Raw genomic sequence first — 14284 nt, 5'->3', positions numbered from 1 at the left:
TTTCGCAATCTCTCTATTTTAACAAACAAACTAACTTCATTTTACTTGAAATTAACTATGTAGCCCTCATTTTGCAAAACAGCATTTAGCTTAGCATTTACGGCAATGGGGAACTCCCTTGCTTTCCAATTTCGGAATACAAAGTGCAAGGCATTGTCTTAATTTTCTTTAAGGTACCAGCAATAGCATTAATATGACCATATATGAATATGAATATTTCCTACTTCAAATGTGAAAAGACTAATTTCATAATTAATTATTACCATATTTCACTGTTGTTCAAATGTAATAAAAAGTGTAATTCACACAAGTTATAAACGTAATAATGGACATCTCGTTTAAGGCAGCTTGATGCGGCTGCACCTGCAATTGAAGCCAATTCAGCGATTGATGTCAATTACGTGCCGGTTATCTGAATTATTTGAGATCAGTGAGATTGAATTCAAAACCATTAACTAATCAAGTTTCATAATCAACGGTCCATCTACAGGCTGAGTCAAAAAGAAGTAAACTCATGTTTGAGGGACTGTAACTCGAGATTTGCAAGGAATCTGCTAAAAATAAAAATACCACTGGAAAGAGCAAATTCTACACGTCTAAATAAAAAAAAGAATTGTTGCAATTGCTCACAGCAAACTAAAGTTATACTCATTTGAATACAACCACCCATTTTTGTAGCTGCACATGGATGCTTGATTTTCATCCACTTCAATTTCGACGAATCAGCAAAGCGTTAGCGGGATTTATTGTTGGAAATGCAACTTTTGCTTTTAATTAATATTCAACAAAGTCCATGACGGTACTATAGTTTGTATGGATACCAATTCAAGTCTTTACGAACGATCTGGCAGAAGCTTGGGGAATGTTGGGTAAAGGATTGAGCTGATCTTTGGTCTTGCTGTAACGCATGTCTAACTCTAGCAATGTTCACTTGTGATCTAGCAGTACGTGGTCTGCCTGAAGCTTCTAGCTGTCTGTTCCTTAGTGTCCCATGCATATTGAGCTTGTTCACATTCTTATATACTGCTCCCTTACATGAAACCCGGTTAGCTGTAGGATATTGGAGACGAAAAAGACGCTGAACTTCAGTGGGACTCTTAGTTTCATGGTACTTCGTCGACAGAAACTTGCGCTCCAGTGTGATAAATTGTGGTGCCGTGTTGTCATTTGGCCCGTTTTATTATAATTTAGTGCAATGAGGTAAAATTCACATTGAAAAGAGCCCTTTAACATGTAGGAATTATTGATCGAAACCACACGCGCCACAGAACTTTATTTGCATTTGAATATCGCGCCTTACCAATATAATAGGTAGGCTCCTACTTGGGAAGTGAAACCGTGTGCAGCTACAAAAATGGGTGGTTGTATTCAAATGAATATAACTTGAGTTTGCTGTGAGCAATTGCAACAATTCGTTTTTTAATTTAGACGTGTGGAATATGCTCTTTCCAGTGGTATTTTCATTTTTAGAAGATTCCTTACAAATCTCGAGTTACAGCCCCTCAAACATGAGTTTACGTCTTTTTGACTCAGCCTGTAGTCGAACTTTTGAGCCACGGGAATTTCAGCCGACAATTTCGCATCCTTACCAGATCCGGCCTTGATATCATTCCGACAGCCTGTCACTAATTCACAATCGATTTGAAACATTTCTTGAACAGATTTTTCCCGAGATTTTTAATGTTGAGGTTCTACTCTATTGTTTTCATCAAAAACAAGCCCGATTCACTTAAATTTAGTACCGTCGAGAGGCTGATATATTTCGCTCAGGTGCTATTTTTAACCGGAACTATACAAGGTTACACCAAATGCGAAAGAATTTAGTGTTGTGGTTACTTATTGTTTTCATGCCCTGCGGGGCCCCTATATTTTGGTCCCACTCGGAGTGTTTAGTCGTCGTATGGGAGTCGCCGGGCTTGCTGTTTTTGGTTGATACTGGTAGAGTCCCTATATAGAGAGAGTTGCGACAACTTCCAAAAATCCGCCATTTTGTGTCCAAATTGTGTCTAAAGTTATACAGCAAGTCTATGGGAAAATCCTGCCAATTTGCATATAAATGGTCATAACTTTTAAAAACGACCTCGAAACTCATTATATGTACACATATTTGGAAAGCTAACACAATAATGATTACATATCTGGGTATACCAATTCTCATTTACAAGTCACTCACGTGACCAAATTCTTAGCTAAAACTTAAAAAAACCCATGATTTTTGTGATTTTGATGAAAATCAAGGGAAAAAAGGGTTTAAATGAGTCCAACTCCGTCATTTTTTGATAGTTGGTTCTGAAACTTTGCAGATATGTCAAGATTGATAAAAACTTACCATAAATTATATAGTAAAATAAAGTGAATCTTATATTTTCACTATCTTCTGTTGTCATGGTTAAAAGCCACAGATTCGGTAATTCCGTTATTTTTAGGAATTCAAATCTGAAACTTTGCAGGTTTGTCAAGGATGATAAAAGCTAACCATAAACAGTAGAATAAAGTGAATCATATATTTTTGTGATCTTCTGTTGCCATACAATAGCTTCAGTAAAAACATCATTACATTGCTTATTTCATAACAATTTTCATGCCAATCGGAAAGCGATGTACTTTTCCACCAAAAATCCCGATTTTATGATGTTGGGAACTTTTTTATTTTGACAGTATTTTCAAATAATATGATAAAAATGTAATAAATAAAATGTTTCTGTATTTTTCAAGCAAGCGTATACTTCTACGGACGGATTATATCCCGATTAAGTGTCAGAGAGACACTGACAGAAGATAAAGCGGATTCATTGAAAAGAAGAGTTCGAAACCAGGTTGCAAAAATGTTGATCATCAATGGCATATTCTACTTCATACTTCACCTGCCTGTAAGTGACCAAAGTGTCATATTCAGTCGCCTGACGTATTGTGTGTTGTGTGTGTGTATGTATATTTTCTCACTCTCCCTTTGGTTGTATGTGGTGGGACTTGATGGGGTGCACTGCATATGGTATGTTAGGGCCGGGTCACGGCCACGGGTATAGATATTCGTACTTGCCCAACACATCTAGTTCTAGTTCTGTTTATCGGCGTAATTTCAAAGATCAAATGCAAAACCTCATATGTAAAAAGTGGGTCACAATGACAAAAACCTCATAATGTAACAATTTTGCTATTTGGCGTGAGATACAAACAAAATATTCAAAATTAACAGGATAAACATAGAAATGGTCTCGCTTATTTGGTTATTTACAGACACTTAAGTACTTTACAGTTAAAAGGGAATCAGAATATTTGTCGGGCATTATCTTCAAGTTTAGAATTTAAGCGTAATTGTTTTTCCCCACCCGAACGAGATCGCGAAATTGTTTTGAGATCTGCATTTGCGAAAGGTTAAATCGGTGACAACGTTTTAGTCACTTTTGGATGTGCTAATAAACATACATTTCAATAGCGAGTTGGGTGTGATAAAATATATTCATGTACTGCTCTTTTGAACCATTCAATAAGCAGACATCGATGCTATTTTATTTCCAATCATGCAAGATTGCGTAATTTATCTTTTTGTATTTGTATTTGCTGATTAAGTGTATCTAATGACCCCCTCATTGTAAATATTATATGTAAGCATATAGTAGTATAGTGTTTATCAATTCTTCATTGTGTTTAATTTCAGAACAAAGTGAGACAGACAATTCTCTATTGTGAAAAGGCTCAATTTGCTAAGTTGGATATCAGTGAATCGACATATACCGTACTTGAAACGATCGCATTGGTCTCTTTATATTGTAACGCCGCTATTAATCCTATCATATATAATATTTCGAACAGAAAGTACCGAGAAGCTTTCATGAGTGTATTTTGTCATAGCAGGGGCATAACAGCTAGCGACATTAAAAGCGGATTGGATTCTAAAACACTTCAGACACAACACTAAAAATTTATAAAAGAACTTAAGGGGTGGGGTATGAACGTTTGGACAGTATTTATTGTGGGACATTAGAGCATATCAGACATATCGAATTGCATTCTGAATACGAAGAATGTCCTTCTGATATCAAATAATTTTGATTTTTTGAAATTCGCAATGTAATACACATTTTATGGCAAATGATTATAAATTGATTATTTTTGATATTTAACAGTACTCGAGGAAAACTTTATAAATCTGATGATTTATACTTAAAGTGTATGTAGGTGGGATGAAAAGCCGACGATCAATTGAAAATTTTGATCATTCGTATTGAAGATATGGATTTTTTGGGAAAAAATCCATATCTTCAATATGAAAGGTCAAAATTTTCAATTGATCGTCGGCTTTTCCTCCCAGCTACATACGAGCGTACACTTTAAGAATATGTCATTAGATTTATAAATTTTACTTCGAGGACTGTTATATATCAAAAATGTGAAAAATATCAAATTTTAATAATTTGTCATAAAATTTGTATTATATCGTAAATTTCAAAAAATGAAAAATATTTGATATCAGAAAGACATTCTTCGTATTCAGAATGCAATTCGATATGTCTGATGTGATTTCTTGTCCCACAAAAAATACTGTCGAAACGCTCAAAACGCTCATTCCAGATCCCTTAAACAACTTCAAAATTATAATGAAAGACAAAATACAGTCATGCCAAAGGAAACATCTAATATTTCATCCCTTTATTTAATACCTGGGTACTTTAAGGGTGTTTTTGTTTTAACCCACCGGACCTTCGGGGATGAATGTTGGAGAAATCATTCTAAATTTGGTCCATGCATCAGATATGATGAACCGTCTTTCATGAAAGTGATAATTCTTGGATCACAGGTCCCACTTTTTCCAGATGAAATTTTTTTTGTCGATTTGGGCATTGCTGGCATGAAACAAATATTATTTATTTCAGTTTAAAATATATAACTCCAAAGTGATTCAACTCATGATACTTACGCTTCATCATCATGTTAAGTTTCCTCTAGGGTATGTGTATTGTGCATTACATAATCTATATCTTAATTACATTTTAGATTATAGCCTGATGAAACTTGCATTTTTCATGAAATTGGGCTAAAAGTATGCACCAAATCAAAATCATGATTCTTCTCGAGCCAAGCATTTTAATTAAAAATTACACAATATCATATATTGTTATAATGACTTTGAAGTTCATTGTAATTTAAATGCACATTGTTGTAAATGTGACTTTATTGCCCTCCCTTGGTAAACTGTAAAAACGCCTGGTGGACGTTATATGGATATATATATATATTTTCACGAATTAAATTTTATGATGTATGTTACTAAATTAAAATTCAATTGGCCTTTTCGTTACATTCCGTAAGCCTTTGCGAGTATACCGGAGAAGTGATCATTTTATGTCACGCTGACTTGCGATGCGCAGTGTCGATGTTCGCTAAACAGCGTGACGTCAAATAACGACATCTCAGGTCTAGTGGAGTAGCGTCATAGGGGCACGGGGAGCACGTGCCACCCTCCAATCGATTGCAAAATTTAGAAAATCCCACAGGAAAATGGTCAAAAAACGGCTTGTGTTCCCCCCATCAGACTCGGTGCCCCTGCCCCATCATGGTCGGTGCCCCCTCCCCCAATATGATAACCCACGCTACGCCACTGCTCAGGTCTACTCTAAAATGATTATGGGATTTACCAAAAAGGATCCAGAGCCTTGAAAAATGTAAATCCAGGTCTGGCTACACAAAATGTACATGTAATGTATGTTGCACACATGTAGATCTACATTGTAACCACGGATGTTTGATGCGATCATTTTGTACTAGAATTGTCACTCTCAGCGTTCAATTATAGAATAATACCAACAGCTATTATGCTAATAAACTGTATACACATATATTTTGTACCAATTTTTAACATAGATTTTCGTTTCTATATTAAATTATTTATCTTTTTCAGGTTTTTTCTGGTAATGTTAATTGAGGTTGCTGTATATAATGAAAAACAACGTAACGCCACCACTCTCAGCTTAATAATAGAATTAAACTTGTGAGTCCTTGTAGACATAAGAGGAGTACTTATTGTGTAACATTTGAAACCTTGACTTTTATCAAGGCCTATGCCTTTTTATTGGCACTTATCATTGACTTTTATAGTCGCTCATATTTTATGTCACGCTTTTTATAGACATAGACCGTGTAACTGTAGGCGCAAGTCCGCATGCCCCCTAGATGGCAATTGTCTTACACCATCAGTCATTTACCAGGCTTCTGTAGCTCGGGATGATACTCAAACAAAGGAATCTTATAATTGGACTAACGGAAGGACCATTCAAGAACATTCAAGACCATTCAAACAACGTAACGCCACCACTCTCAGCCAATATATTTGGTCTTTAAAGGACAAGAATATTAATTGCTCAATTGCATGGAGAATAATCACACGTGCCAAAGCCTACTCTCCGAAAACAAAGAGATGTAATTTGTGCTTGACTGAAAAATATTATATCATTTGTAAACCACTTATGTCAACAGGGGATTAGGCGTATGTTTTTCATACACATTACACGTTGGCCAGAAGTCATACGTCATATACCCTGTCTGTGTTAGCATGGTTAGTAACAGCACACGGATATATATCCAGATTTTTACAAAGTAATATAGAGTCTACCCAGGGTAAGGTACAAATCGATTGTATCACAATTGATTCGTTCATTCATTTTTCACTCTGTATCATATGCATTGGAGGTAGAGACTTGTTCGGTTGTTTTTCGTGCAACCATTGGTATGTAATAAGTTGTTGTTATTTGTATTTTTTGTGTAAATCGTTCAAAAGATGCTTCTTGTATATGTAAATTCAGCTTCAGTATATGAGTTTGTAAGACCCTGTTCATCTTGTTTTGTATTGTAGGTCAGATGAAGGACAGGTAGTCCAAAAGCTCACCAAGTAAATTGTGTTTAACTGCTACGCTTTGCTCTATCAAATTCCTTCCGCTTATATTATTTACCAATGGAGCAGTTGTCAACACGTGGGCAAGCCGCATTTCTTACGCTATATATATATATATATAAATTAAAATTAAAAATAGTTTTAGAACTTAGGTATAAATTATGTCAAAAGTGGATTCTCAGAGATAGAATTAGACATTTTAGTCAATGTTTGAGGATGCAGTAATTCTTACGGACACTAATATATGCTATACAAGAATATACAATTGGATGGAGCTTTACATTTGTCAGCATTGCTGTTTTCTTCCGGAACCATGATATAAAACATGCATGGGTTTCTACATCCCATCAGTTGCGTAGTCAGCAAGGGGCGGGGGGCAGGGGGGTAGTGCGCCTGACAAAACAAGAGGATAGCGGTGCCCCTCTGACGAAAAATGAAAGATAAAATCGGGAAGGCATAGGAAAAGAAAAGGGCCAAGGAGCCAGTTTCCCAGCAAAGTTCACCCCGATCTCTCGCTCTCTCTGTCAAGAGTACGCCATCTCACTCGATCTGATGCCAAGTGCGTTGCACCTTGCATTTCTTGGTTAAAAACCAGCTTCAGGTCATTAGTCCAAGATGTTGGTGGACGTCCTCTTCCTCGTTTGCCTTCCATAGCCCCTTGCAAAATCTGTTTTTCTACACCTCCATGTTTCCTGACAATATGGCCAAAGTACTTCAGCTTTCTCTCCAATATGCCGCTTCTGATGGTTAGACCTGTACCAATCTTGTCGAGGATCCAGGAATTTGTTCTCCTGTTTTTCCATGTCACTCGTAGAAGCCTCATGTAACACCACATCTTAAAAGTATCTACTCTTTTCCTATCATTCTATCACAAACTCATCACTTTTCCGCTCTCTGTCTACAACCATTATTTTTGTGTTCAGGAGAAGGTGTTTTTCTTCGCTGGCCTCTTTGATGTTAATTAGTTTTATTTACATTTTAGTGACAGCTTGTTTAATTTAAACCAATTGGAAATTATTTCAAGATCTTTATTTAGTACAGTTTCAAGGCAAATGGGATCTCTTTTGGTACAAATTAGTATCATCTGCAAAAAGTATAAATTTAAGTGTAGAGGAGCAGTTGGGCAAATCATTTATGTAAAGGAGGAAAAGCAAGGGACCCAGGATCGAACCCTGTGGGACTCCACAATGAATGGTATTAGTGGAGGATTTTTCGCATTGAAGACAATAATTTGTTGTCTGTCCTTTAAATAGTTTTTAATCCACAATTTGGAAGTTCGTCTAATGCCACAGTGGTAAAGTTTTTGAAGAGAGTGGAATGGTCAAAGGTGTCAAAAGCCTTGCTTAAATCAAGGAAGATACAAACTGTGCATAGTTTCTTGTCAATTGAGGTAGTTATAGTGTCATACAGGTTATTAATAATGTCCATGTAGGTGGAATGGCTCAACTGTGACCTCTTGGCACCTTCCAATTAATTCCTTGACATAGTTATACATTACTGCCATTAATACTAATCTAAATAATGTGGTCAATTATATCTATTACCTGACTATTTTAACCGTATAATTGCTTTACATTGGATTTTGGTGGCCATTTTGAAAAAAGCGCCCTCACATTAAAATTCTCAGGCTACCAGCTTTTTACCTCATTAATTCTTGTTCCCCATGCAAAACTAGTCCAGAAAAACCATCATTTTTAACCGGTCTAATGCAACACCATTTACGTTTTCAGCGAAGTAGTGCAAGATGGGGGTTTTTATGACCAGCAGTATAATATACCTTAAAGTCATCCATTTTGATAAACATGGTTGGGTTTTAAAAGTATATCAGATGTAATTTGGGCAACAAAATCCTACAATTAAACGTCAGCATTACTACGATTGGACCAGGGAGATGTATTTAACATGTTTTTTTCTACTGAATCGGATTCCATTAATTATACGTCATGTGATACCCAAATTCTGTATAGGCCCAAAGTTTTTCTTCTATCAAATGAAAGGGCATGATGTCATTGTTATATTTGCCAAGAATGAAGAAAGATATTCACCTCGAGAACGGGTGTAAGAACTTAAAGTTGACCATGAAAATTCATGTGTTTTCATCTTCTGAAAATGTGAAAGGTAGGCTTGTTACCATTTCAACGAAGATATGCTGATTTAAAAAAAATAGATATTTTTGTATTGGAACCCAATAGCTTCTATCTCCCAGACTTGGAGCAAAATCCAAGAGATGACGTGTCCAAGAGTTTTTGTCAACGTAGAAAAAATTTGCTTTTAATGGTGAATTAGGAGTTTTAACACTACATATCTGAGAAAAGAGTACAATAATATAGCAACATCGAGGAAAAGAGGGGTCAGCATTTTTTACTCATATTTTGAAGTTTCATTAGGTTACCTACAGTATTAATGAAAATGGTGATGAAAAATATTCTCATATCCCCCTGGGCTAGATACCAGACCCCCCCTTCAGCTGAAAATTGGCTTCTGCTAACCCCTGAAAAATTTGAAAATATTGAATTTTGCACACATTTCAGATGACATTTTTGGGTAAAACTTGACTGTGTTAAAAATCACATGTGACCATATTGAAATGTTTCACTTAATCCCATATCATGAATTATTCAGCGTTATAAGCTCTACATCTGTGCCAAGTTTGGTGTATTTTCTATAATAGAATGTTCTATTTCTCCATTATATTGCACATAAAGGATCCATGTGTTATGAAGCCTTTGCGCTGTAAATTACACACATGCAGTTTTCGTCCATTTTCAGTAATAGCAATGTCACGCCAAAACAAATCAAGCTATTTCCATGAAAGTCACAGAATAAGTAGGAGACACATGTGTCATTGTATTGTACTTTTTAAAACTAGATACACTGTTGACTATATATTTTTGATATTTTGTTCAAACACGGTATAATTCATTCTGGGACACCCTGTAGTTGCCACTTTCACCTTTTTAGAGCACTTTTTCGACATTCTATCTTCACCTAGTAGATTAGAATAGTGATTTCCTATCATATTTAGCCAACATTATGTTGTAATCGCATGTTCGTGGGATAGCCCAAAATCAACTGTTGGCCTAGTGTACATAACTGGGATGGCCCGATTTGGCGAGTGTGTACTTACATTTGGTGTCTTACTAAAGTAATTCGGAGAATGTAAAAGGGATATAAATAGAGAATAATTTGGAAGGGGAAATATCCACACCTCATAAGCAACAATTAAAGTGTTTATTAAGACTAAGAAAAATATTAGCAGATAATATTCTTTGTCTTGAGTATTATGTAGTAGTGCATAGATAATGTATTGTTGTTAAGAAACTGTGAATTCGTCAGATGAATGGCTACATGTGTAAAGGTATTTTTTTCGTCATAGTGAATATTTATAAAATGTGTCCATTAATAGTAATGTACAATCAAATGAAGTAATATACTGTGTCATATGAATTAAAAGCCTGCACAAAGAAGTTGTTAACAATTGCAGTGGTTTTGTTGTTGTCACGTTTGAAAAAGTCAATGCTGAGAAATAATGGTAAACAGTAACCCTGGTATTTTTTTAAACCCAAACAAGTAGGTCAATCAAATTAAATAATCACCCACCACCAATTGTAACAGAAAACCAATAATTATTAATCATCATTCAGAAAAGTGTATTAAAGAACATATTATGAAAAAGTCCCCAAGTCCAAGTAGTGGAATAGTGCCTAATTTGCATAAATCCAAAATGGGCACTTATGCAGAGGTGAAATTTCAATTTTTTTCAATTGTTTTTAAAGCAATGTATTGCTTTCGTCATAAGGATTCAGAAAAAGTATAGTTTGACCTATCTCCGATATATATTTCTTGAGTTACGGGGAAAAGGGTCAAATATGGATTCCACAGGGGGACAAAATTGAAAAATGCTCTGATTTTGATCAAAATGATTCATATTGATCCGCTTGCAAAAACATTTAAAAAAGAATAGTTTGCCATATCTCAGCTGGTTTGTTACCTTGGTAACAAGGCAAAGAAGACCGAATTCGATTGAGCCTTGTTGACCTTGGCCTATCTTGTGATGTAACCTATGTAAAAAACATCCAAAACAATGCAACTTTTCTCGTTTTGATTTATTTTTGCAAAAGGAACAATTTGAGACCAGTTGGATTAAAATTAAAGCATATTTCCATTGTAAACGACCGTGGAACCCAACATTTGACATTTGACCTTTTTGAATCCTTATGATGAGAGCAAGACATTGGTATGGTTTTAAACAAGATTTAATCAACCATTTTTCATCAAATTTTACCTCTGCATAAGCGGCCATTTTGGATTTATGCACATTAGGCACTCTTCCACTTGCGGACTTTTTCTGTTACAATTAGTGGTGGGTTAAGCCCTGATTTCCTTAATTTGATTGGCCTAAAGACCCTACCCTTCTGAGTACACCCGATAAAAACTGTTTATAGCAAAGATATAGGTTAAACACTCATGTTATCTGTACGAAGAGATACACTTTCATGTCAATAATTTTAAATACCCCTTTAATAACATGTAATCCCAAATGTGTACAAATCCCATAGACATTGGCTAAAAGCCTCAATGTACGATTTCCGTCAAATTTAAATTTTAAGCTTAAATAACAAGAGAAAGTGAAAGAAACCTCACTGGCTATCTTGGTCGTTTAACATGGAGTTCTTTGGTCATAATTATGACTTTATGTCCAAATTGCTCTGTTGACCAACAAACACAATACATTTGGCTGATTCCCTTTTGGTGTAAGTTGTGACATGTGTAAACATTACAAATATGCCAAAAATATTAAAAAAAATAGCTAATTTCATATTATAAGATCGTACATTATGCACATGTTATGACCTTAAAGTCAATGCATATACGATCTGATACATGGGGGCTATAGGCGGCAAATTTGAAATTGAGATAAAGTCAAAAATATGGAGGAAAAAAAATACACTAGAAAATACGCGTCACAAAACTTTTTTTACCAAGTAAGCTAGACCGTAGATGTTTTCAGTATAATGATAACCTAATATTTAGTTAAGTGAAAAAACTCAATTTGGTGGCCACTCTCTGGCTAGTAAGGTTTGACGATTGATTTGATCTATGGACCATTTAGAAGCAAAATAGCCTCCATGTCCCTCGCGAAAATCCCGGCATTTTTCGCTAGAGGCCAAAATCCAAAATGGCCGCCGCCACCATTTTGAAAATGTAAGTTTTGAACCAGAGAACCTAATATCATGTACAAAGACACTTTTTCGGATATGTCGAGTACAAGGATTCCAATTCTGACATTAGTTTGACATTACGGCATCATTTTCACCCAGAAATCCAAGATGGTGGCCGGCACCATCTTGAAAAATTTAGTTTTGAACCAGAGGACCTAAAAGCGTGTACAAAGACACTTTTTGGCATTAGTCGACCACAAGGATTTTGAATCTGACTATACTTTGACATTACGACCCCATTTTTACCCAGAATTCCAAGATGGCGACCGCCGACGCCATCTTGAAAAAAAAGTTTTGAACCACAGTACCAAAAGTCGACCCCAAGAAATCCGAATCTGACATTAATTTGACGTTATAACATAATTTTTGCCCAGAAATCCAAGATGGCCCCAATTTGGTAGAGCGTAAATGTGATTTTTGAAAGAGAGCAGAAGCATAAGTGTGCCATTTCCGCCTTATCTGGGGTTCATGTCATTATATGGGGTTTAAACTGCCATAACTTGGGTTTACATCCTTATTTAAGGATAAGGCGCCTTGTCTGTGGTTTAGACGGCCTTATCCTGGGTTTACGTTCCTTACCTGTGGCTAAGATGCCTTAACCTTAGCATATTGAAGTCTAAACCGAGATAAAGCATCTAAACCCCAGATAGTGCGCCTTAGACCCCCGATAAAACAGTCCAAATCCCAAATAAGGCGCCATAACCCTAAATAGGGACATAAACCCCAAATAAGGCGCCTTAACCCTAAATAGGGACATAAACCCCAGATAAGGCATCTAAACCCCACATAAGGTGCCTTAACTCTAGATAAGGGTCGTTAACCCCAGATAAGGGTCGTAAACCTGAGATAAGGCATCGGAACCCAAGATAAGGCGCCTTAACCCCAGATAAGAGACGTAAACTCAAATATGGCAGTCTAAACCCCAAATAAGGCGCCTTAACCCTAAATAGGGACATAAACCCCAGATAAGGCATCTAAACCCCACATAAGGTGCCTTAACTCTAGATAAGGGTCGTTAACCCCAGATAAGGGTCGTAAACCTGAGATAAGGCATCTGAACCCAAGATAAGGCGCCTTAACCCCAGATAAGAGACGTAAACTCAAATATGGCAGTCTAAACCCCAGATAAGGCGCAGTAACCCCAGATAAGGGACGTACACCTTAGATAAAGCAGTCCCAACCCCAAATAAGGCACCTTAACCCTTAATAAGGAACATAAACCTAAGATAAGAGAAGTAAACCCCAGACCTGGCAGTCTAAACCCCAGATAAGGCATCTTAACCCCAGATAAGGTGCCTTAACTTCAGATGAGGGACGTAAACCTAGGATAAGACAGTCTAAACCATAGATAAGGCATCTAAACCCATATAAGGCGCCTTAACCCCAACTAAGGGACGTAAGCCCAGATAAGGCAGTCTAACCCCAAGATAAGGCGCCTTCCATCAGATAAGGAGCGTAAACCCCAGATAAGGCATCTAAACCCTAGATAAGGTGCCTTATCCTTAAATAAGGGACATAAGCCTAAATTAAGAGAAGTAAACCCCAGACCTGGCAGTCTAAATCCCAGATAAGGCATCTAAACCCTAGATAAGGTGCCTTATCCTTAAATAAGGGATGTAAACCTAAGTTAAGGCAGTTTAAACCCCATATAAGGGACATGAACCCCAGATAAGGCGGAAATGCCACACTTATGCTTCTGCTCTCATTCAAAAATCACATTTACGCTCTACCAAATGGGGCCATCTTGGATTTCTGTTATAATTATGTTATAACGTCAAGTTAATGTCAGATTCGGATTTCTTGGGGTCGACTGACCCGAAAAAGTGTCTTTATACACGAGTTTTGGTACTGTGGTTCAAAACTTTTATTTTTCAAGATGGCGTCCGCGGCCGCCATCTTGGATTTCTGGGTATAAATGAGGTCGTAATGTCAAACTAATGTCAGATTCAAATCCTTGTGGTCGACTAATGCAAAAAAGTGTCTTTGTACACGATTTTAGGTCCTCTGGTTCAAAACTAAATTTTTCAAGATGGTGCCGGCCACCATCTTGGATTTCTGGGTGAAAATGATGCCGTAATGTCAAACTAATGTCAGAATCGGAATCCTTGTACTCGACATATCCGAAAAAAGTGTCTTTGTGCATGATTATAGGTTCTCTGGTTCAAAACTTACG

Source organism: Amphiura filiformis, unplaced genomic scaffold (assembly GCF_039555335.1).
Source record: "Amphiura filiformis unplaced genomic scaffold, Afil_fr2py scaffold_97, whole genome shotgun sequence".
NCBI lineage: Eukaryota > Metazoa > Echinodermata > Ophiuroidea > Amphilepidida > Amphiuridae > Amphiura > Amphiura filiformis.
This window is presented reverse-complemented; position numbering follows the sequence as displayed.